General features: G+C 35.6%; 1 pseudogene; it reads right to left on the bottom strand.

The window, feature by feature from the left end:
• Positions 1-27,153, bottom strand: LOC133198313 (mucin-2-like; annotated as a pseudogene).
• Positions 27,154-27,667: the final 514 nt, after the last annotated feature.

Raw genomic sequence — 27,667 nt, 5'->3', positions numbered from 1 at the left:
TTATTCTGAATCCTCTGGAAAATCATTGGCCCTTGGGCGTCTGTCTCCTTTTTTTTTGTGAAACAAATACATTATCATTAGTAGTCATACAATGGATACGTCTATACTACCGTATACAGTTATGATAACAAACATATGATTATGTAATTCATTACCAGTACATGCACATACTTTAACATAATTGGTTCCTCCGGGTTGGTTTGGAGCAAACCGCAAAACATCCAACACCTCTCTCTTGATTGTTTCGAACGGAATGGACTTTTTAGATGCATTGCGAGCAGCAGCTGATAAATTAGAAATAAAGGTAATGGTAATGAATAGCATATAAAGTTCATTAATTCATCTGTTTATATATTTTTTTTTTAAAATAGCAATACATATATCAAAGTTTAATAGTTTATACGTTAAGTAGGAATTTAACGCATTAAACATCAAATAGCCATTTAGAAATATAATGCATGGAACACACACAGGATGATTTTGTAGAGCTGGGTGCCGATGAACGGTTGCTATCCCTTTTGTCCACAGCCACTGAACTGACTCATGCAGTTGTTGGTCAAAATGGACCTCATTATGACCCTAGTTATCTCTCCTGCATTGTTACCCCCTTGATGAGAAGCCAATGCAGTAATTTGAAACAAGATTTTACAAACATGAATCTCACGAATAGAAACAAAAAAGGTGACAAAAATAAAACCCGTAATTTACTAATAATTTTTAACGTTACATGTAGAAATATGTTTGATAATTACTTACCAGCTTTTTCTTGGAAATCTTCCACTTCTCTGCTGCTATTGAGTTTTTCTCCCGATGGTAGGAATAATTCAACAGTATCGAAGTTTGCATCAACTGTGGCAATTAAGTGCGACTTAATGGCTTCAACATCTTGTTGAAGGATAGTTAGTTTAGAGATAACTGAAATTTTGAAGATTGAAATATAAATCATAGTAGCAGTAAGTATAAGATTTCAATAAACCTCTGTCTCTCTCATAAATTAGTAGATACCCATATAATGCAACTCATTATATGTACGAATGCATGTTGTTTTATCCATTGTTTGTAGCAAAATATGTTCACACAGATATTGCATACTATAGCTTAAAAATAATATTTAACCAGATTAACTCCTTAATGCGTGTTGACTTTGTTGAATCAAATCAGGCATGTTCATGGTCTCAGGTGGTATAGTGGCAGCAGCTGATAAATAGAATTAACATTTTTACAGGAATATAAAACATACATGTTATATTGCATTATGCTATATGTGGTAAGTAGAATATCAGGCTTCATAGGATATAGCATGTACCTTGAATTGGAAGAGAATTTGATGGGGCACTGCTTTGACTTGTACCTCTAGGCGTTTTGTCCTTGTTTACTGTTGACATGCCAGTTTGAGACAGAGGTGATCTGCGTACAGGAATAGCAAGCAATTGTCTTTTCACTGTGATGGTGGTCCTTCCACTGATATGTTCATTCACTGGTTTTGAGGGTAGTATGGGGGATGGTGAGAGGGCTTCAGAATTAGTTGACGTTGCTGTCCCAGTTTCCTTCGCAGGCGTTGAACATTGACGGAATCGATTCTTGTCTTTTGATTTAGGAGGAGAGGGGATAAATCCACCTAACAACAAAAAATGATTAAGTATATACCAGTATATGCATAATTATAGCATATAAATCTATAATTTTAAAAGTGGTAAAGAGGACACAGTAGCATATCAGGCTTAATTCAGAGGATATAGCATTTATCTTGAATCTGCAGAAAATTTGATCGGATACTGCTTTGACTTGAACTTCTAGGCGTTTTGTCCTTGTTAACAGTTGACATGGCAGTTTGAGACAGAGGTGATCTGCGTACAGGAATAGCAAGCAATTGTCTCTTCACTGTGCTCGTGGCCCTTCCACTGATATGTTCATTCACTAGTTTTGAGGGTAGTACGGGGGATGTTGAGAGGGTTTCAGAATTAGTTGTTGTTGCTGTTCCAGTTTCCTTCGCAGGCGTTGAGCATTTACGGAATCGATTCTTGTCTTTTGATTTAGAAAGAGAGGGGATACATCCACCTTTAAAAAGGGTAAAATAAAAGCATCCCATTTCCAAAAACGAAGTGTTTTAGTATTTTCTAGGCACAATTAAAGGTTATGTAAAGATACTGTGATGGATGATTATTATATAATAGTGAGCACAGTGAGGTAGCAAGGTAGGGTTATTGTCTTGCTCTTAAACTCACACGACTTTATACCTTTACCCCTGGCGAGACCTGTACTATTCCGAGCAATCTCAACTCCCTGCAGTACATACAAGCAGAGCTGCTGATTATTCAGCGCATTTGCTTTTTCTTTCACATAGCCAGCTCCTATCAAGTGCCAGGTACCCGTATAACCCCTGGGTGGAGAAAGTGCACCATAGAGTGCATTATCTTGCCCAACGTTACAATGATATTGCAGTAGCATGCAACAGACAGGGCTCGAACCAAGGGCCCTCCTTGTCCAAACGGTGACCAAACCTGCCAGCGCTACCACCTCCACAAACACCTTGACAAACTAGCAGCTTCGATATATGCTCATGAACTTCAGCAGATTGCTCTACTGAATAAAGAAATGTGTAGACGGATCAATCTGTGTAACGATTAAAGTGATTTTTGTTGAAATCTGCGCTCGGCACAACGGTGACACTGTTTACATATTTATAAAGTAAAACTGACAAGGTTTGGTTATAGAAACATTACCTTCTCTGTCACTTTCAGTGTCACTTAAAACCTTCAATGGTACCAAATGTTTACGCTTTCTCGACTCTCCTTCACTTTGAGTTTCCACATTCGACGTGTCTTCAGCTCTCTTGCTGTATCTTCTAGCAGTTTCGTAATCCTCATAATCTATAAAATTTCCTTTCACTGAATACGTAATTTTCATGTATACATATAGTCTCAGGTTTAATTTTTATTAATTTTATTTAAGATGATATCAGGAATTTGTTTTAAAAACTAGCTATCTTGTCAGATCTACCTACATCTGTATTTCCTCCACTTTTTTTGTCTGGTATGGACATTTTTTGTATTTTTGTCTTTGTATTGCTTGGTGGCCAGTAGCAATAGTCCTTTATATAAAAAAACCCTTAAATTTATTTTTAACAGTAATATTCAAGATGGACATTAATTCTCTTAATAAAAAGAACAAAGTACTCTTCAAATAACTATAAATCAAGTTGTACAAGTACAGCATATATTTAAAATTTTGTAGGTTACTGTGTAGTATTGTCTGAACTGCAAATCTAGAAGTATAGATGCAATCTGATTACTCTGTCATTTGAAACATATACATTCTTTACATCATGCATAAATTAATCGGCATTAATTTTCTTATAAATACTCTAAGAGTATGACATATTAAACAACAGCTAAGGGTTGCAACAAACAATCCACTCTGCTCCAATATGACAGTATAGAGTGCATGGTCGATACTTCAACTATTGGCTAGCAAAAATCATAAAACCAATCATGTATATTAAACCCAACATTGTATCTCATCTATAAAGCACAAACCAGATGTAAATGCCTTGCATGGGAGATGGGACACGCCAGGATGATGAAATGATTCTATATGTAGTAGTTGTGCTGCAGATGGATAATGACAATTTTGTTGGCATGGTAAGAGGGAAATTTCATACACCTTGTCATTAGTTCATCAGCCTTAATAGTCTTAATTGTGCAACTTTGCTTCACAAATTGTGCATGGCCAATAATGCAAGAGTTAAGGGATAAACAAATGAGTACTCTGAAGAATGGTATACTCTACAAGGAAATGCCCTTTAATCCCTATTGATAGGCTGGATCACCTCCCAGTATTTTCCCCTGTTTGTTTGGTATACGTTATTTCGTCTTTTACATATAAACTTTTTTGTTTTTTTCTCGTGATCTGGGATGACATCTGTTTCCACAGACTCAAGCAACCTTTTTACTAACTGAGCTGAATCCCACTGTGGGACGTGGAGACCGGTCCTTCAGATGAGACCGTATAAACCGAAGTCCCGTGTCGCAGAAGGTGCTGGCACGAAAAAGATCCCTCACTGCTCAATGGCCGGCCGTAAGTGCCGAGTATAGGACAAAATTTGCAGCCCTCCACCGGCAAGTGGTGGCGTCTCCTTATGAGTGAAAAATTCTCTTGGGGGGGAAGTTTTTGTTTGTTTGTTTGTATGTTGTTTAACGTCCCTTTCGAGAATTTTTCACTCATATGGAGACGCCACCACTTGCCGGTGGAGAGCTGCAAATTTTGTCCTATACTCGGCACTTACGGCCATTGAGCAGTGAGGGATCTTTTTCGTGCCAGCACCTACTGCGACACGGGACCTCGGTTTTTACGGTCTCATCCGAAGGACCGGTCTCCACGTCCCACAGTGGGATTCGAACCCGCGACGTAAGAATCAACTCCTTACTTCTCGACTCTAGAGCAGACGCTCTAACCACTGCGCCACGCGGGGGGGGGGGGGAGTTAAACAACATACAAACAAACAAAAAACTAACTGAGCTGCAGGATTGTTTCCTCCCCGGACCTTTTTTTTAATTGTTGCATATAATTTTCAAAAGGCCAGGCAGCACAGTTATCAAGTTCATTGAATGCATCAACTTCAGTTTTTAAGTGTAACAGACTATGTACATTATACACCAAAAACTCCTCTCAATAAAACTTAAGGCAATTCTTTACATAAAAACTAAGCAATCGACTGGCATAGTCAGCATAGTGTCTAGCTAGTTGTTCATTCACAAGAATTGTTATTGCAACATGAAATGTTTGTATTAATTATTTATTAAAACACTTCTTAACACAAATGGCCCTGTGTACAGTAAAAACTGACGAAACTCAGTCGTCTTCCATCTGTCAACTTCTTCTAGACCTCTTGGTTTCCTCACAAATTCTTTGGGTACATAGGGTGCCAGAGATACACATTTCTCGCTTATTTGCTTTATCTGGCGACTGGAGAGACGATTTTGTGCTCTTGGACACCTTATCCATGTTATTAAGTTATTAAGAGCTTTTTCATTACACCAAGGCACACTTGGTGCATATAATCTAATGGGAAATACTGAACCATGTACACTGGCAAGTTTAGAAAGGGAGAGTGTATGCCTTCTTTATGGTGTCCCTCTTGGGTTCGGTTCAGGAATAACGCATCAGATCTAAGGACAAGATTTTCAGTAGTTGGGTATGTCATTCGCCCAAGATATTGTCCTCGCTGCTCACATTTATCACATCCATAATACCCTGAAAACTTTTTTAAACATTTTACAAATGCTTTCGCAGGAGCATCACAAGTGATGCTAAGTAATTTGACCTCAAAATGTTCTTCATTGATGTTGATGCTATTATTGAGTAAATTGTTCAATTCAATAATTGTTTCATTTAAAAACTCTAGGTTTGATGGCTTGGATGTACCCACAGTCAACGTAATGGAGAAAGGTCTGGGGGACTTCAAATTGCATATCAGTCCAAGAACTGGCCATACAGATGTATTGGTACTTTAAATAATGGGAGTCCATCAATATTCAGTGAGAGTTATTGAGTTATTAATAGCCTGAATGTTTGTTTGGTTGTATTTTGTCAATGTATTATTTATCGTAATTTCCAGCCCAAAGTGAAAATAGTCCATATTAGATACTTTTCTAAGGTCAACTTCTCTCGGTGTTCTAAGTAAAGTGCGAGAAAAACATGGAATGTTTGGATGTCCGTTTTGCCTTAATAAATTTAAGAGGGAGTCAACTGCATTAACCTTGATTCCATATGTATTGACCCAGTTCCTCAAGGGTTCCAATATATCTGTTGATTCACCATCACTACTCATTTCTTCATCAATGGAAATAATTTGTTCTAAATTTAGATCTATTACACCTGTCTCTTTTCAGATGATGACTGAACATTATTTCCATATTTTGTCCTTCAATGCTAGAATTGAACATTATTTCCATATTTTGTCCTTCAATGCTAGAATTGACATCTTGTATTTGATTAGACTTCTGGGACATTTCAGAATCAGATTCAAATTGATCCCGATGTTTTTGCACACGAATGCGCTTATTTGATATCCATTTCTTTAATAAACGTCTCTTTTTTGCTTTTCATCTGGATCCATATCTAAAATTTAAGACTTACTAAAAAATATTGAATAATTTTGGCATAATACACACATTTCAAAAACCATCTTGTATGACATCATAAATGATCACAAATTTGAAATTTTGAATCCGACTGAGGCTTTTGTTCATGTTAACTGAACTAAATTTTTGAAAATAATGACTTTTTCTTAATTTAAATTTACACATTTTTTCTGCCTATATATACTTCTTATACATATTATGATATATCATTTATTTTTCTGCTGATATATCATATTAAATAGCTGCAGATCTGCAGCTAGATATGAGAAATCATTTCAAGGTGAAGTGAAAGTTTTTAATTCAAACTGACAGTTCCAAGATCCCTATCATTTTAATGACATTTTAAAAAAATTATGTCCTTATTAATAAAAAAAACAACATATGATCATAATATAGACATTCGACATAGGAAATTATTTTCATAACATTCATCAGTTCATGGTTATTTCTGAACTTCAAGAAATGCATGTACGACTTTCGACAATTATTTTTTTTTACTACAGAGGACATAGATGGTGTCAAAGACGGGGTGCAGGGTAAAATCGTTCGACATTTTTATCTGCGCAGCACGTGGCGCACCGCTAACATCGTTAAATCATGATATTTTGGCACAGCTGGCCGCAATTGTTCAAGAATTTGAGCAACCGCAGTACTAGCTGCTCATAATCAACAATTTATGTATGTTTTAAGGCCATGAGACTGAATAAAACTGTTTCAAATTAAACCCACCTTACCACTTTGAGGATTGTTCGGGAAAAGGAAGTTGTCTACCGCTTATCAATAAAACCAAATCTGAACGGTTAAAAAATTCCGGAATGACAAGGGGCACGGAAAAAAATGTAATATTAGTGTAAATAATGCTTTCGTAGAACCTTGCCGAATCCATGGCGCCTTTATTCAATGATACAAAGAAAGAAAACTACACAGGAGAAAGTTTATTTGAACAATTCACTCCCTACCCTCACCCCTACACATACTCCATCTTGTCATATAAAAATCTATATATATATATATATATATATACACATACATATGATAAACGAGGTTAATTGACGATGTATTTATGATAGAAAATCAATGAAAATGAATTTTAAATAACAAAAAGAATTGAAATATATTTTGTTCTTTCTAGCTTAATTGATTTTTTCACATATAATTGATATTTTAAAATGGCATTTATAACATATTCCAAATGTTTTATTAACATAATAACGATAATGTTTCAAATATGAAATGTAATAACATTTCAGTAATGTACCTGTTGTAAAATGTCTTTGTTACCGAGTTCACAGACACTTAAAAAGGATTATTGTCATGCCAGAAGAAAATAATAAATATATAATTATAACAGAATGTAAACAAGGGCCTTAACGGTCACCTGAGTATAATACAATTTAGAAGTTAAATACACTGATAAATGAAGCTTTGTTGCCCTAAAGCAAGAGAAGTAGGATGATCAGATCAACAAAATAATTAGTCTAGTATTCAGTATCAACTCATAAATTAAGTTTTAATCTGTCCCCCACTTAACACTATCACCATGCACACTTTTAACAAGCTATTAGTGCTTCTGTACTATTTTTAAACCCATATTAAGACCTCTAGCATTGACCTCTCTTATGGTCTTTGAAGAATTTTTGATAAGTTAAGTTATTTTTGTCTCATTTTTATTTATCTATTACTTACAGGTCTACCTGATTATTAAAACTATGAAAGTATTTTTTGAATTATATGATAAACATTCTTGCATAATTATCTTATTCTATTAACCTCTCAAATACATTATTTACAGTGATTAATTATCAAAGGTGAATGGAAAAGGGGAATAACTTCTCTCAGTAGAATACAAATTAATAGAGCCCTGCCCAGGACCAGAATGCTTAGACAAATGGTCCAGATGTTCAAAAATCTGGTAGAAATACGCTTACTTATATCATTTAAACTTTTACTCAGTTTTCTTCCGATATGCCCAGAAGCAGAGAAGAATTTCACAGGTACAATGCATTTTCACTATACAGATTCAACAAAGCCTTACCCTAACACCAGAACCCAAGACCAAGGGTCAAGAAATTTACAAATTTGGAAGAGTTACCCTCATTATCATAACTATGGACTTTAAAGAATTAACACTTTTCCACTATATTATCAAAAGCCCCCCCCCCCCCCCCTCGTTATCCCAGAACCCCTGACCCTAGGACCACAAGATTTGAAAATTCTGTTCGAAGCTCCCATTTTCATCATAGCTAAGCAATTTATTTATCAGCTCAACACTAAGGAGCAGACAGGATTAATTAATGATTAATTAATGCAATTAATGCTTTTTTCACTATATAATGAAATATATGGAGATAACGAACAATATTCAAGCTCAAAAGTCCATTATACAATACAAAATAGGAGCAGAGCAAACACGGACCTCCAAACATCAGAGGTGGGATCAGGTGCCATGGAGGAGTGAGCATCCCCTGCCGACCGGTCACACCCGCCATGTGCTCCTTGTCATGATCGGGAAATAACGGAGAAATCCGTAGACAATTCAGTGTGTATCTATAGAACCCCCCCCCCCCTTCCTCAAGAACCCCAACAACTGAGGCCATATAGTTAAAAATTTTGGAAGAGGCATCCTTGCCTATCATAATCATGCACTTAGTTTGTTTAAATAATATCCAGTAGCAGAGAAGAAGATTTTCAAATAATCAATGCATTTTCACTATATAATCAATAGAGCCCCGCCCTAAAACCAGAACCCCTGACCCTGGAGCCATGAAATGCACAATTTTTGAAAAGGCATGCTTATGCATCTTAACCATGCACTTAGTTTGTTTAAATAATACGCAGGAGCAGAGAAGATTGATTGATTGTATATTGTTTTACGTCCCATTCGAGAATTTTTCACTCATATAGAGACGTCACCATATACCTGTGAAAGGCTTCAAATTTTGACCTTTACTCGGCACTCAGGGCCATTGAGCAGTGAGGGATCTTTATCGTGCCATCGCCTGCCGTGACACGGGGCCTCGGTTTTTAAGGTCTCATCCGAAGGACCCGCAACTTTCACTTCAAAGTGCCGAGCGCATGGCGAAGGAACAGTTGCTACCTATTTTTTATCGACTTAGGTTTGGAAGAAGCAGTAATGCTCATCATAACTATGTACTTAGTTTAATACCCATGAGCAGAGAAGAAGATTTTCAAAGAATTAATGCATTTTCACTGTAGAATCAATAGAGCCCCGCCCTAACACCAGAACCCCTGACCCTGGGGCCATGAATTTCACAATTTTGGAAGAGGCACTCTTCATAACTATGTACTTAGTTACTTAATTTAATACCCAGGAGCAGAGAAGAAGATTTTCAAAGAAATAATGCACTTTCACTATATGATCTATATCAGACCTGTTTACCCATACTGTTGTCTCTCAGTATTTATTACTAGATTTGTCCGTGAGATTTGAAATTTGCCCGTATGATTTCAATTTCCATGGATTTTACATATATAACTAGAGAACAACTACATTTCTGATACCAAAACATGGTTTAATTACAAATAAAAACATCATACCTTGCTTTCTTTCGAGGGGTTTCTGTCATTTATAAACCACCGCGTTTTGGCAACCCGACATCACTGAAGTTTTTGAAATCTTTCTTCTTTTTTTGCAATTAAAAAACGTCAAACTGAGACTGACCGTAACGAAATCCAAGTGCTAAAATCCAAACGGATTTCCGTATTTTCATAATGGCAAAACGTGAGACGTATTTTGGACTCAAAATCCGTACAAAATACGGCGAAATCGTAGGAGTAAACAGGTCTGCTATATATCCCCACCCTTGGGCCAGAACCCCTGACCCTGGGGCCATGAATTTCAAAATTTTGAAAGAGGCACTCTTGTTCATCATAACTATGTACATAGTTACTTTATTTAATACCCAGGAGCAGAGAAGAAGATTTTCAAAGAATTAATGCATTTTCACTATATGATCTATATATCCCCACCCTGGGGCCAGAACCCCTGACCCTGGGGCCATGAATTTCACAATTTTGAAAGAGGCACTCTTGTTCATCATAACTATGTACTTAGTTACTTTATTTAATACCCAGGAGCAGAGAAGAAGATTTTCAAAGAATTAATGCATTTTCACTATATAATCAATAGAGCCCCGCCCTAACACCAGAACCCCTGACCCTGGGGCCATGAATTTCACAATTTTGGAAGAGGCACTCTTGCTCTTCATAACTATGTACTTAGTTACTTAATTTAATACCCAGGAGCAGAGAAGAAGATTAGCAAAGAAATAATGCACTTTCACTATATGATCTATATATCCCCACCCTGGGGCCAGAACCCCTGACCCTGGGGCCATGAATTTCACAATTTTGAAAGAGGCACTCTTGTTCATCATAACTATGTACTTAGTTACTTTATTTAATACCCAGGAGCAGAGAAGAAGATTTTCAAAGAATTAATGCATTTTCACTATATAATCAATAGAGCCCCGCCCTAACACCAGAACCCCTGACCCTGGGGCCATGAATTTCACAATTTTGGAAGAGGCACTCTTGCTCTTCATAACTATGTACTTAGTTACTTAATTTAATACCCAGGAGCAGAGAAGAAGATTAGCAAAGAAATAATGCACGTTCACTATATGATCTATATATCCCTACCCTGGGGCCAGAACCCCTGACCCTGGGGCCATGAATTTCACAATTTTGAAAGAGGCACTCTTGTTCATCATAACTATGTACTTAGTTACTTTATTTAATACCCAGGAGCAGAGAAGAAGATTTTCAAAGAATTAATGCATTTTCACTATATATTCAATAGAGCCCCGCCCTAACACCAGAACCCCTGACCCTGGGGCCATGAATTTCACAATTTTGGAAGAGGCACTCTAGCTCTTCATAACTATGTACTTAGTTACTTAATTTAATACCCAGGAGCAGAGAAGAAGATTAGCAAAGAAATAATCCACTTTCACTATATGATCTATATATCCCCACCCTGGGGCCAGAACCCCTGACCCTGGGGCCATGAATTTCACAATTTTGGTAGAGGGCGCAATGCTTATTACAATGATGCCAACAGTTTGACTGCTTGATGTCCTGGAGTAAATAAGAAGATTTTTAAAGATTGCATTATTTTTGGTGGTTTTAGCCCCACCCCTCAGGCCCAAGGGGGGCAGGAACCATTAAATTCACAATTTTTGTTCCCCTTCACCCATAAATGCTATATGCCAAATTTGGTTGAAATTGGTTAAACGGTTTTAGAGAAGAAGCTAAAAATGTTCAAATGTTAACACACGACGCACGCCGACGGACGAGAACGGATAGCAATAGGTCATCTGAGTGACTCAGGTGACCTAAAAAAATCATTAATAAAACGTTTCAAAAACGATTTTGAAAAATGTTTTTGATTTGGTTATTCTAATGTTTCTAAGAATGTTAAGGTAACATTATTGGAAAAATATAATGTTTTTAAAAAAATGTTTTTAAAACGTTTTTCAAAATGTTTCAGTTTCACTTTGCGCAGTGTTTTTCTAACGTTATCATAACGTTATAAAACAATAGTAAAATGTTTTCATTGCATTATAAAAACGTTTAAATAGAAACGTTTTTTGAAAACCTTCTTAGAACTAGAATATAATTTATGAAAACGTTATATGCTACTTGGGAATTTGTTGATATCGGTTAAATACATGAAAAATGTACCTTTTGCACAGAAGCACCCGCTTCATTCATTTCAGTTTTGACAAACGCGTCACACATTTCTTAATTTGTTTTTAAATTGTTTACAAAATTTGTCTAACATCTCAAGGAACATTTATTATAATAAGAATAACATATAAAATCGCTCGTTTTCTAAATGCACATCATTAGAGCTAAATTGTCTTGATTTCAACTGAAGAATTACGTACATTTCTTGAATATAATGTATTTTTAAATACATGTATGTACATGTATTTTTTTTTAATTTTGCTTTCCCCCTATTATGCCTTTTAATGGTTTACAGAGGTTTGAGGCGGAGCGGACTCTTGAACCGCTGCACTGGAATACAGCCATCACAGGGAATTGTCATATTTCGTCCCCTCTTTTCTCAACGAAATGTGTTCCAATAAATACAATCAAAGATGAATACACTAAACACCAAAGGTGCTGCGGAGGGTATCTGATTTGTCTTACCACTCTCGGCGTAGACATAGGATTGAGATGCCGCTAAAATAAAGAAAATGGACATGTTAATTTGACGGCGATAAATTTTAAGTAGTTTTGGTTGATAATTTAAAGAAAATAGGCAAACAGTGTATTTAAGATGAAAAATCAATCTTTTTTATAATGAAAAATACTTGACACTTTCCATAATAAAAAATTTCTTAACTATAAAAATCTTACTAACTAGAAAATTTACTCATAAATTTGACATTTATACCTTAAATAAATCTTTCAATGTAATTGATTTATGATTAGAAATAAAATGTGAATAAACATATCGATATTACTTAACAATGCTTCCCTTTTTTTCAGTTTTTTTTCCAATATATTCCAAGGGAAACTTTGATTCCCCAATGTGGCCCCACCCTACCACCGGGGGGTCATGGTTGGAACAAACTTCAATTTACACTACCTGAGGATGCTTCCATATCAAAATCACTAATCATGGCTTTGCTGTTCTTTAGAAGAAGAGTTCTAAAGTCTTTTCCTATATACGAGGGGTTATCAAAAAGTTCGTAGACTAGCGCCATAAAATTCAAACCGCCACATGTACATCAGTGAATTTTAACATCTTTTCTATTTATAGAATAAATCATAAGTTTTATTTTTTAATAAACTATAAATGTTTCTGTAAGCAATTGTATGTTCTGGTAGCGCAACTTCGAACATGACGTTTTTAGCTCACCTGAGCTGAAGGCTCAAGTGAGCTTATCTGATCAAAATTTGTCCGTTGTCTGTCGGCGTCGTCGTCGTAAACTTTTCACATTTTCATCTTTTTCTCAAGAACCACTGGGCCAATTTCAGCCAAACTTGCCACAAAGCATCCTCGGGTAAAGGGGATTCAAGTTTGTTCAATTGAAGGGCCACACCTTCTTCCAAAAAATTAATGGCATCCTTTAAAAATCTTCTCCTCCAGAACCACTGTGCTTGAAAATATGAAACTTATATGGAAGCATCCTCAGGTGTAGATTCAAGTTTGTTCCAATCATGACCCCTGGGGATAGGGTGGGGCCACAAAAGGCGATCAAAGTCTTACATAGGAATATATACAAATCTTTAAAAATCTTATTCTCAAGAAGAGCAAAGCCATCACTGGTCATATTTATATGGAAGCATCCTCAGGTAGTGTAGATTCAAGTTTGTTCCAATCATGACCCATTGGGGTAGGGTGGGGCCACAATGGGCAATCAAAGTTTTACATAGGAATACGTCGGAAAAAAACTTTAAAAATCTTCTTCTCAAGAACAGCAAAGCCATGATTGTTCATATTTATATGGAAGCATCCTCAGATAGTGTAGATTCAAGTTTTTTTCCAAGCATGACCCCAGGGGTAGGGAGGGGCCACAATGGGCAATCAAAGTTTTACATAGGAATACGTCGGAAGAAACCTTTAAAAATCTTCTTCTCAAGAACAGCAAAGCCATGATTGTTCATATTTATATGGAAGCATCCTCAGATAGTGTAGATTCAAGTTTTTTTTCCAAGCATGACCCCAGGGGTAGGGAGGGGCCACAATGGGCAATGAAAGTATTACATAGGAATATACACGAAAAAACTTTTAAAAATCTTCTTCTCAAGAACAGCAAAGCCATGATTGTCCATATTTATATGGAGGAGTAGTGTAGGTTCAAGTTTGTTCCAATCATGACCCCTGGGGAAGGTTAGGGCCACAATGGACGATCAAAGTTTTACATATAATACATAGGAAAAATCTTTAAAAATCTTCTTCTCAAGAACAGCAAAGCCATGATTGGTCATTTTTATATGGGTGCATCCTCAGGTAGTGAAGATTCAAGTTTGTTCCAATCATTACCTTTCAGGGGTAGGGTGGGGCCACAATGGGCGATCAAAGTTTTACATAGGAATACATAGGAAAAAGCCTTTTAAAATTTTCTTCTCAAGAACAGCAAAGTCATAATTAGTCATATATGGAAATATCCTTGGGTAATGTAGATTAAGATTTTGTTCAAATCATGACCCCCCCCCCCCTCTTCCAGGAAAATAGAGGGGCCATAACAGTGGATCATAGTTGTACAAAGGAATACAAATAATATATCAATAAAAATTGTCTTCTCAAGAACAGCATAGCCATTATTTGTCATATTAATTCAAAAGCATGCCTTTGAAGTATAGATTTAAGTTCAAATCAACACCCACCCAACCCCTTCAAACCACTTTTACATCAAAACTTTTCAAGACTGAATTAATTTCTGCTTTTTCCTAGCCAGTGCTCAGGTGAGCGATGTGGCCCCTGGGCCTCTTGTTTCTACTGGAGTGTAACTGAGAAAAACTTATTTGATATGTGCATTTGTCATCTAAAAGTCCCGTTAATTCAGGCATATGATGTGACACAATTATTCCGTAAAATTTACAGTTTTTAACCTATTCTGTAAGTTCTATGAATTTTATCGTAAATTTTGTATGGAGTGAACAAACAATTAAAGGATTAAAAATGACGTCAAAAGGGGAAGAGATTTCTTTTTCCAATATTCTATAAAGTCCTGCCTCTGGAGAAACTGGTATAGACCTAGGAAATATTAAAACGGGGTACAAAGAAATAAAATGAATCCACACTACTTGTTTTTAAATACCAAAAAAAGGATTCAGAGAGATAAGAGATGCACAATTAATGTCAATTTGTAGTCAGGGTGTCAAAAGTCAGTCACGTCGGAAATTATGACGTTGTGGCATAAATTGAACCCCGACAAGCAAAATATGCTGGCATAATCAAGTGAAGATCTTTCCCTATGAATAGTTCCATTTACAATATTATATTCATTGAAACCAGTGTTCATGACATTGTAAAGTCATATAAGCAAGACGGGTTTAAGTCCTTACTTAACTCCAGGTAATCTCATCAAGATAAGTATATGAGATAGAGAGAGAGGACAATCAGAAACAATGACGTTGTCGGACGTTATGAAACTAAATGGCGACAGCGCCGGGTGATCATATTATGTCTTTTTGATTTCATGATAATTTGGCAAATTGTCAACGTATCAAGCCAAAATTTTCACCATTTCTTAAATTTTGTTGTTTTATGTTCCTTATAAATTTTGTGAGCACAGACTTAATAGTATTAATTTTATCGCATCAGTCCACGAACTTTTTGATAAAACCCTCGTAATCCCATGTAAAACTTTGATCCCCCATTGTGGCTCCTCCCTACCCCTGAGGATAATCATTTGAACAAACTTCTAGTACTTCTCGCTACCTGAGAATGCTTCCATATCAGTATGACTAAACAAGACTTTGCTGTTCTTGAGAAGAAGAATTTTAAAGTTTCTTTTTCTTATATGCATGTATTCCTATGTAAAACTTTTATCAGCTATTGTGGCCCCACCCTACCCCCGGGGGTCAAGATTTGAACAAACTTGAATCTACACTACCTGAGGATGCTTCCATATTAATATGACTAATCATGGCTTTGCTGTTCTTGAGAAGGAGAGTTTCAAGTTTTTTTTCCCCCAATATAATCCTATGTATAACTTTGATCCACCAATGCGGCCCCACCCTACCCCCAGGGGTTACTTTTGGATATATCTGAATCTACACTAGGTAACAAGGGCTTCCTATAAGTTACAACTTCTTTGGGCCAGTGGTTCTTGACAAGATTTTCAAAACATACCACAAAAATCTCAGTATTTCTGAATTATTTCCCCTTGAATAATGACGTGGTTCTTCATTTAAACAATCTTGCATCCCCTTCACCCAAGGATGCTTTGTAGCAAGTTTGGTTAAAACTGGACCATGTGGTTCTTGAGAAGAAGTCGAAAATGTGAAAAGTTTACAGACGGAAGGACTGACAGATGGACTACAAACTGTGACCAGAAAAGCTCACTGAGCTTTCAGCTCAGATGAACTTAAAATGCATTTAAGACTTATCCACATGAAAATCAAAAAAATATCCTGGCAAATACATACACATTTATTGTGAACATTCATCAATATTATTTCAAGCCTTCTGTAAACCAACTAGTATTCGGGTCATCTTTTATTCGCGAATCGAAATCAATCCGCGACGACTGAGGAAATAATTTCTACAAATACAAACCAAAATAAATTGTTCCCGGTGATTAATATTTGCGGGTTAAAGTAGGTTTGGAAACTCGCGGAAATTTTCTCGCACGCTAATAAATGTTGGTTTACAGTCATTGTATTGATTGTAAAGTAAAGCACTGAAAATTAATGCGAAAATTCTGTAAAATTCAAGATAGAATTTCTGTCAAAACAAGATGTTATTAAATCGAAATTTCCTGATAACCCCAGAGGCCTGATGACTATTTTTCTCACGAATTTTTTTCTACTGAGTTATGGTGTTCTATATATATGTCAGAGTTAACATGTCCACTACAGTATTCATTCTTTGTTCGACTGTGATGCAATACAATGAGATTTTTATCTATTTGGATGTTCTTACTTGTCCTTCTGTCAGTTGTTGCTTGTTTTGGTGGTGTTGTTATAGGAATGGTCACGCTTGTCGTGTCATAGGTTGTCTCAGCTGTTGTAGGACTTGTAATTGTCAGAGGTGTAGTTGTTGTTGTAGGGCTTGTACCTGTCAGTGGTGTAGTTGTTGCTATGGGGCTTGTAACCGTCATTGTTGTAGTTGTTGTTGTGTGCTCTTCAGCCTCAATGTTTGTGGATTGCTCGTCGAATTTACAGCTGATGTTCATTTCTGCTGTGTATGGGGTTGTTAACTTTATGCCATTTGCCAGAGCTGAAAATTTGTTACAAAAAGAACACTTAATCTAAACGGTATAATTTTTAACATAATACCAAAGATTATCTAAATCAACGTGTCATGTTCCCTTCAGTAAATTATGTAATCTCAAATTGATGGGATACATGAGACCGTAATTCATTGCATTGTCTGTTTAAAAGTTATACTTGTACTATATATAGTCACCTTCAGCCTCCCCAAAACAGTGGTTGGTTAGAATATCTTTGTTCCACCAGCAATGTGCTAAGTCTTCTTTGTCTACAAGACGTATTCCCCTATCCGACATCTTGAATGATTCATGTTCGCATGAAATTGTAACATGAGAGCTGTTATGGTAAGCCGAGGTTCTAAAGCCACTGACTGTAAAATAACAAAATCACAAATACACACGTTATTGTACGCGCTCAATTGTGTTGGAAATTTCGTCCTTCTTAAACAAATCAAATAGTGTTCGGCTATCAGAAATGGAGTAGGAAGTTGTTTTATTAATTTTGTGAGATCTAAAGGTTGTAATTGATAGTGTGGGGGAACATGTACAGAACAAAGTGTAATTGTTTTATCAAGGGAAAGGCGTACAGCTACTGCCTGAAGATTAGTTTTCAAACTTATTTGGCTGTGAATGTATTTACTGTTAATTGCTATAGAAGTACCACCAGATGCCCCATCAGTTTGAGCATAATGGTTATACATACTATAGTTTTTAATATTGATCTTCTCTGTTTCTTTCAAATGTGTTTCTTGTAAACATAAAGCTACCGGGTAATGGTCCTGAATAAGTAACGGTAATTCGTTAAAATTAACTCTGAAACCTCGACGATACCATTGAATGAATGTAAGATGAATCATTTTTCTTTCTTATGATGGGAAATAGGGGAAATCCTCCCTTTATTTTTATTGGGTGATTCACTTCGGACACGCGTGGAAGAAAAGCATGGTGTAACGTCCATTTCCTCGAAGATCCCAAAGAGCAAAGTCCACGAACCATAAAAAATGGCCTCTTCTCAAATATTAATGTGATGTTTGTTATAGATAATGTATATTTTTAGCTTTTCATAACCGTTTTCCTTTTTTTGATATCTATTATACTTTTTGAAAAATAGAAATTGCAATATGACAGTGTTTTGATAGAAAAATGCAATAGGAACGTCATTTTTTGTAATATAACGTCGCGTCAAAGAGCGATAGAAATTACTTATTTAAAGTTTGCCATTACAATGTACCCATATAAATATAGGACTTGAAATTAAATAATTAGCGATAGATACTGATATAATCAACATCATTTAATTTACAATCATAATTTAAAAAAGCAGATGAAGGTGTTCGTTTGATATACCAGTCAATTCTGACTGGATAGAATTGAAAAAGTTTTCTATGGAAAATGACTTCAACTGTGGTAGTTTTAGATCGATGAAAAAGTAAATATTTGAAACTTTTAAAAATCTATATCTAAATAAATGATCAGAGAAGAAATAGTCAACGGAAGTTAAAAGGACGTACTTTCTAAACATTAGTAACAATAAATTGAACGTCTCATCGTTTTCGTTCATGTAATATAGAAACTGAAACAAGTTTCGTAAAATATGGAATTCATTCAAAAAATGAATCATATTAAAAAGAAGATGACCTAAAAACAAATATGTTAAGTATACTTAAAAATTGAAGATCTATGCTATTGACTTCAAAAGCATATCCAGCGCCGGCGCGCCGGGCGTACCCCCTCCCCCGTTTGAAATTTTTGTATGTAGAACTTATATGTTCATCATCCTAAAATAGAGGAAAAAAACACCTCTTATTTGTAAGAATTCGTCAGATTAAGGGGGCTTCGCCCCCGGACCCCCATCAGGGCTTTGCCCTGGACCCACTGGGGCTTCAATACAACCCCCAATGACCCCCCCTCTTTCTACCCCCCCCCCGTTGTGAAATTCCTGGATCCGCCACTGGACTTAGCTGAATTCACGAGAATTCCCCATATTCAGAGAATAAACAGAGTATATATATCAACTGAAATATAAATAAGGGTATTACCTTATTTGATGTTCGAAATACATGTATATATTTATTGGAAGAAATAAATAAAAATAGAAATTTGTGTTATACTTGATGATAATTTTGAATGTATATAAACAAAGAAAGTACAAGTAACATCAAGATAAATTCTTACATCTATACTGTCAAACAACTTTCATGAATACGCATGCAAGAAATATCCGCGAGATTCGCATGCAACCCAAGATCGTGGATATTTGTCTTTGCGAACCAGCCAATCGCTATAAGGGCCATATTTTATTCCCGAAAATAATATGTGTATGCAGGACAGGGATTCGTGGCGTGTTGTAACGTGGAGATAAATAAATGATGTTTCTGGTTTTCTTCTCAAAACTTATCATTATCTATTGACCTATAAATGTAATAAATTTAGTATGTTGCTAAACATTCACTACTTTCAATTTCATTTTCACATTATGATTTTCATGTGTATATATTGCGTATGTAATGCTCGTAAATACACGTCAAGAAAGTAAATGAGATACATATATACAGGCATTAATATTTTTCAAATACTCAGCGTAAGATTGATTTTATACGAACAAGTACTTGCTAATAAGGCCTTACGAAAGACAGCATAGGAGGAAAGGGTAAAATGCTCTCTATTATTCTTGAAATAGAGAATATTGCTGTAGTAAGCGTAGCAGAAATAAGGGGGTGGGGGCACATACAAAATTTTATTTCAGTGTGGCAAAATAGTTTGACATGCGTTCAAGAAAATATTTCCAAGGTTGTTTTTTTATATATTGTATAGGACATTGACCTTTTAGCACATAGAATTATTGACAAACACCCTTTCTCCCTGTTTCCAGTAGATTTCTAGTTTTAGGTAATTCCTATACTTCAAATTAATGTTGATATAATTACATGTAATGCTCTTATAATTTATGTCAAAGCAAACCCCACCCCCTTCTCATCCTGAAGTAGGAGGAAACAACAGTAGCGGATCCAGCGAAATTCAGATATTAAATGTAAAGGAAGAAATAGACCCCCCCCCTTTTCCCACCACCATCCAAAGGATACAGAAGTTCACTGGAGTTGGTAAGAAAAGTCGTGTATATATACGAAAGAAAACTTGTCAATGAGAAGTGTCCCAACAAAATCCCCCGATTAGGTTTTTCGTGTTCTAACTGGTTTATTTTCCTTGTCAACAAAACAGGGGGGTAGATTTTTTGGCGTTGGTATTCACGGATCTATCATTGACTCTTACATGTATGTTTTTAAAAAAAAATTCTTAAGTGGTTCAATCATGAAAGCCGGAAACTGGCACTGGAATGAAAGTTTCTTCTATAAAAAAAGAGAAATGCCCCCTCCCTTTCGTATTACGGGCCTTAAATTAACTTATCACATATACATATATACATGTATATTGTGCTTAAGTTTTTTATCAGTGTACAATTATTTGTAAAAGGGATGTGCTGGTCGAGAAAACTTGACAAAAACAATTCATACACAAGTAGTTTACATGTACACATTTTACTTGTTATTTACATTATAACGTAGTAGCGATTAAATAATTCTGAATTTTTTGAAACATAATTCAATTCCCCTTTTCCTCTTTCTGTCAAATCTTTTTTTTTTTTTTTTTTTTTTTTTTTTTTTTTTTTTTGCGTTTCATTTATTTTTTAACTTGACATCCTACCTGCACTTCAACTCACTCCTTTTAATAAACAATGTCAAGGGTCATATATTTAAAATGTGCATCTTGTTTCTGGAAATAATTTTGCTGACATGTATATAGATAACTATAGTAAACATAGATACTATATGCTTGTGCCCTCTAAATAAAAACGTCTGATGACCTTTTTTTTGCTTGTCAGGAAATTTTTGGTAGTGCCCCCTCAACTGCCAACTGAAAATATATGGCTGTGCCCTCCCCCCCCCCCCCCCAACTGAATTTGCTTCCTTCGGGCCTGTACCTTTCACGCTTTTATGCAGGAGCATAAGAATTATCTACGCGGGCTTCTTTTTAATGAAATGATTGACATGTAGTACAAAAATAAAGATTATTTGCTGAGCACTACATGTAGATATAAATATTGTATGTACCGACATGGGGATTCGTTTAAGCCCTGACAAGTGCATTTGACGGATCAGCACATGGGTTCTTTATTTGGATCCAGTTTACAGAGATATGTCTGATAATTATCTCAATGAAATATCTAAATTTCTAATGATATCTTTTTTTTTTTTTTTAGATAATTTTCCCGTTTCTAATTAAATGCATAAATTATCTAAACGACAGAAAACTAGGTCCATTAAAAGCATTTGATTTTTTTTCCCTTCTATGACGTCAAAAATGACGTATATAACGAGTAACGTCATGTACATACATGTATGTGCAGCATACATGATCATAAGATAAACCCATGCTTTTTTCCAAATTTCATTTCAGAAAATGTAATTTTTTAGATTCTTTATCACATTTAGTGTCTTAGAAACGAAGAAACAACTGTTTTTCTTTCGCCTTGTGTGTTATCTATAGATCTTTATTAAATATGACACACCCCAGGGTTTTTTTAGGGGTCGTAGGGGGCCTGTAATAGGCCCCATTCCCAATGGTAAAAAGTGTGTGTTTTTCCCAATTTCATTGAAGAAAATTCCCAAAAGACAATTCGAAACATGACATTAATGTTATTCTAAATATAATAGGAAAAAATTAAACTTAAATTGAATAAAATTTCAGAACAGCAAACAATTAAGTGAAGCTGATTTTCAGTAAAGATTTATTGAATGTAAATTAGTCAATAAATGCTTTGCAAATCAAAAATGGCTCCTATTTGAATTTATCTCCAAAAATGTGAATTCTGATATTTTTCCCAATTTCAACTAAATGACGCTATTTTTTCCCAAATGGTAAGGCCCAGGCCCTAGATTTTAAGACCTAAAAAAAACCCTGCACCCATTAGGAATTTACCGGATTCTTGAAAACATCAAAATTCAAAAGTATTGTCAAATTTCGTATGTGTCAAAAGCACGAACAACGCTTATAATTGACATAAAAATTTGTGTTCGTGATATTTATACATACAGTAAGTAAGAAAGGTGTTCTTGCCTGTGACCCCATCTAACTTTGGGGGAAAACCTGTTGATAATCGGCACTTTTAACGCTTTTTAGAAACCAGTATATATTCCAATCAACAGACATGCCTAATGACGCCTCATTTAACATTTTTTTTTACATGTGGGATACGAGTGTGTTTCCACTTACATTATCAATATTATACATCTCTTGAAACGATCCTATAAGTTTGTGAAAAACACGAAGACACATATGATGGATCGTGGCCATAGCATTTTTCACACGCACTGAAATTTTATTTTATTTTTTTTCAACATGAGCACACTCGTTACCGCAAAATATTTTCATTGGAAAATATTTCTCGAATAGTTATTATTCTTATTCTGTTTTAATATTTTGCGGTAACGAGTGTGCTCTATGTGTAAATCACGATTAAATGTGTAAAATTTTTTGCATTTTCCCGGAAAACCTCGAACCACGGTGAGGTTTAGAATTTAGTTTGTCATAATAAACATCCGGTTTTGACGGAAATGTTGCACATGTGAAATGTGTTAATGTTCTAGGGTGAGAATTATCAAAAACATATATTCTAAAGCCCACTTCAATTTTTTCATATTTACTAGGCCAAATAAGGCATATTGTGGGTCGAGTTCTTTGTTATGCAGAGCTACGGGATCTTTTGCTGCTTTCGGCAATCGATCACTCGACTGCTTCTGAGTGTTTTTAGAGGGAGACCTATTTTGTCTCCTGGATGATTTTGATGTACCCGCAGCTGTTGACGTTGATGCAGTCGTAGTCACAGGGTTTGGTGCAGCCAAGCTGCAGGGCCTGCAGAAGCAGGTGTCGAAACAGATTTAACTTTGTCATTTGATGACGTAGACATCTTAGATGTTGAGGTTTGCTGAAGAAAATCATTCTCAGAAACCTGAGTAGAAACGTCCTTCATTGAGGACGATTTTAAAACAGTTGCGTATGATGTTAAATTTGGTCTAGGAACACTGTACATGTTGACGGGCATTTTTGCTTCTGGGTAAAGTATTCTTTCTCAGATTTAACTGGTTGAATTTCGGACGAACAGTTCAACTTTCATTTGGTACAACCCAACTTTGATGCTCGTAGGGAGGGTTGACATTCCAAAGGTAAGAAGATAAGTATTTGTAGGTTCAATGTTATCGTTACGTTCTTCTGGTGAACCGTTTCACAGAGACCACAGCCTGGGACTCCAATTTATATTGGATTTCCTGTTCAGAAATATCATCCAGGTCTAGTCTCTATCAAATAGAATGCCTTTACTTTGGTTGAGTCCACTGTGAACTTTTGCAAATTGTGGTATATCTGCAAGTTTTTTAAGTGCCAACAAGGATGTTGAATGCTGTTTTTTGGCTACTTCAATGAGAAGAGCACCTGTTTTCATTTTTGAACCGACTTTGGTGTACCAATAACCCCTTGTATACCTTTTTGTATTATAAAAGGCGATACTTTTGTCAAGGGCTTTGTATGTTGATCTGAAATTTGTGCTTCAAGTGTGATGAAGCGGAGCCAGTGTTCCACAACAGAATTATTTCATTCATCATTAAAAGATATTTCAAAACCTGATTGGTAACGTTTTTTGGAAAGAGCCATGGTTAGATGAGAAAAGTTTCATAGTCCTTGCTCCCCGCCCGCCTCGGCAATATCTAGTCAAACGGACATCCAGTAAGACTGATACCAAGAGGACACCCAGACAGAATATGCCTGACTGACCCTAAGCCACCGCCTGACTGACCCTAAGCCACCGCTTGATATATATATCAACATGGAAACGTCGGCGTATTGGAACATTGCAAAACAAAGAAGATATATAATTATAGAAATTGCAAAACATCAATACTAAGGCATGCAGATATTATCAGCTCGGCATGACTAGCCGATTGATCAAGTCGGACCAAACTTGACCTCCCGTCTAGATGGATATGGGGCCAAAGTGGAGTGTTGGTCATGTCAGGTGCGTTACACCCAGCACCTGCAGACCTCAGCCACCAGCATCCCCTTCTCCACCAACACAGGTCGCAACCCACGGCCAACAGGTTGCCCCATTTAGTCGCCATTTACGACATGCAAGGGGGTGCCAGTAACCTATTCTTATCACCCCGGGTCCCCACGGAGGGCGGGGAATTGAATTTATACCACAACCGACAGAAAAATTCCAATAATATATTGTAGTTTCTACCATGCACGGATCTAGAAGGGGGGGATTCCGGACCACCCTGGAATTTACAGAGTAATTTCAAAGAATGTACTGAAGCAAATAAAAAAATAACCTTGTCCCCCCCCCCCCTTTAGAAAACGTGGACCCCACCATCACAACCACGAAATAGTGTTTTTCACGATTGGGATATGAGTTCTATGTTGGTTTTCTTTTTATGCTCGTCAAGAAATTTTTGGGTTGGAATTTTTTTTTGGAATGTAGTGGAACCCCCCTCCCCACCCCCCTAGAAAAAAAAATCCTGGATCCGCGCCTGTCTACAGACTTGTAGCAGGAAGAAATACTTTGTTCAAATCCCGCATTTAGCTTTGGAGCAGAAGTAGATGTACGTCACCACCACACCCCCCTTTCGTAAAAACTTGAAAAAATAACAATTTCATTAAGTGACGTATATTGTTAACGAGGTTCGCTCCTGAGCTTTTGAACAGATTTTTGTCTTAACCTATATTTAAAAAATTCTGCATAATGTTTTAGTTCTTACAATAAATTTGGATTCTACAATACCAATTAAACGATATTCAGTTAAAACTCCATGATTACGTTCCATACCAAAAGCATTAAGAGAGGAACTATATCTTGTGGCGGATTGATTTTTAGGGAAAAAAAATGATTATTTTTTCTCTTTCGAAGTATTTGAAATATGTTAAGTTTGGATTCCAATTTTTCCATGCAGCCTGCACACAAAGTTATTCTGTGCCGTGAACTGTTTCATGCTGGTCCTAAATTACATATTAAATAAACTATCATGAATTTTATCATCATATTTAATAAATATAGCAAATGTATTGCGAAAATACAGAAAATAAATAGCCCTAACTTTTGCTTAAAATTAGCACTATTTTAGTATTATCTAAAAATTAACATCACAGGTCCCCACTTTTTATTTTATTTTCTGAATATATAAGATATTTTTAACCATTCTACTTAAATTCAGTAAAATGTTATTACTTTCAAATGATTTCATTGCTTGTTAAAATTTTTAATGCCAGAAAAATGATATTTTTGAGTGCAAAAAGGTCAAATAATTAAACATGCGAAGTAATTAAAAAAAAAAATTGTTGTCACAAATTTTAATGTATCTATTCAAAATGAAATAAGACTGTGTTTGTTCCCGTAATTTATTTGAATAAAAAAATATTGGAAGGAAAACTTCATGTGTATGATGTATTTACAGTGCAAAAAGGTCTAACTAAATGCCCTGTAGCACCAAAAGAAGCGCATTGACCCACATTTTTGTTTTCATTTTTAATTAAGCTACGTGTGTAAATTCTAAAAATATACTTGATAAAAAATTCTCATTACTTTTGACGACAGAATCCAACCTCCTTAAACCTGCTATACTATGTTATGAATATTGGACTTCGGGTGCTCTTATTTCATTTCCGTCAAGGATAAAAGCAGCGAATATGCACGTTTTAATGATAAATTGATTTTTTTTCTTTTTTCTATTTTTTTTTTCAAACATTAAATTTTAACGCCCTATGAATAGGTCGAGTATTTGACTAAAGACTGTATTCAGAAAAAAACCCCTGAAATGTGTTGATTAAATCACAAAATTTTATCAGCTTTAATTGTATTTGAACAATACCTTATTCATTAATTTTCTCTTTTCATGTAAGCAATTTTATTACGAAGTAGAAATTGTACTTCGGGTTCGTTGCCACGATGCTCTCATTGAGGAATATACAAATTTTACCGATAAATTTATTAAGAAAACCTACTAATAGTCTTTCGATATATAAATATATTCACAACTTATAGCGTTATCAATGATTTACCATTATTTCAATGACCATTCACACAAAAGCTTTTTCTTTATGTTCCTACAGCTATAACATCGGGCTCGATGCTATGTGATGTTCTAGAAGTCTCCGGCAATTTATGATCGGTGAATGACGAAAATAATTTGTACATTTCCCTTTTAATCGGTTATCACAACTTATTTCTTTTATATCATTTAAATCAAGTTTTGATTGAATAATTCAGTGATGACGTTTTATGAAATAAATAAACGATTGCTTGTTGTCATTTTCATCAAAAATGCCAGTAACTTAGATCCGCCAACTGGAACCGCCACCTTACTCACGTTTTTGCTATTTCGTGGCTGTTTATTGAAAATGAAAGTAGACTTTTAATTTAATGTGCGGTACTTACTATGCGAGTGAAATCTGAATATAGTTTACGGACATCATCTTATATCTTATATCTAGTGTATTCATAGAGGAGTTAGGTGCACCCGTTTCGGAGTTTATTTGCAAAATCTATGAATTTATAAGTATAGATGACTTGTCAAGTCTAGGTATTTATTTTTACAAGATTTAACACAATCCAATAAAGTTACAAGCAATTTTTTACAGACTCGTAGAGTTAGAGAGCGAAGAGCAATTAAGGTATGTTGAACACTGAATGCATGCTAGAAAATTCTCCGATTTACTTTTCTTGACAAATAGTGTATATAGGTGAAATTAAGATACATGTACGTTAACTTACCACAAGGCTTAAGTAGAACATTCTCTTTCGTGTCGCTGTGATTATGACATGTAGCGTTAACCCACAGTCTATACCCAGCGTGGTGAGTGTGATTAAACTGAGTTATGAATACCAGAAGACCGCTGCTGTCATTGTAAAAACTTTGCACGTTATCATCAGGAAAACAATGTATTATTCCACTACTATTTTCACAGTGTGCCAAGTCATTTTGAAATAGTTTGGACACAATGTTAATCCTGATGGTTTGTGCGTCACATTCCATCGATGTCTCTACTCGCAGTTCCTCAGAGTGACAAGTCCCTTTTCCTAATTCTCCTTCATTAGAGATAATTCCTAATATTTAAAAGAAAATATTATATTTCTCCTTGCTGACGAAAAAACAGTCATACAGTCACTGTAAATAATTATTATGCTAACACAAAGACAAGACAAACGCTTTCAACTTACTTTAAAATGACTTGTTTTTGTAGAGGTTTAATTTTCGTTGATTTCGTGGTACGAATAGACCCAAGAATTCATGTCCCCATATAATTATTTATATTCCTTACAGAAGTATAAAGTCTATTACCATTCCATGGAACAATTCCTACTCCAAGCAATCCCCTAGAGTATGATCCAACGAAAATATGTAATTTTACAGTATATTTTGTCAGATAGACCACACTGTATGATATAAAACTGTACAAACTTTGATGGATTGGTGCTGACTAGAACCACACGTGGTGTCGAAATATTCGGAAGGCTTAGTACACCAAACGTCAATATCAACAAATTAATAAAACACTTCGATC

Source organism: Saccostrea echinata, unplaced genomic scaffold (assembly GCF_033153115.1).
Source record: "Saccostrea echinata isolate AGI-Se365-2 ecotype Australia unplaced genomic scaffold, CSIRO_AGI_Sech_v1 ptg000033l, whole genome shotgun sequence".
Classification (NCBI taxonomy): Eukaryota; Metazoa; Mollusca; class Bivalvia; order Ostreida; family Ostreidae; genus Saccostrea; species Saccostrea echinata.
The sequence above is the reverse complement of the archived record's forward strand: the minus strand, read 5'-3'. Positions and strand labels throughout refer to the sequence as shown.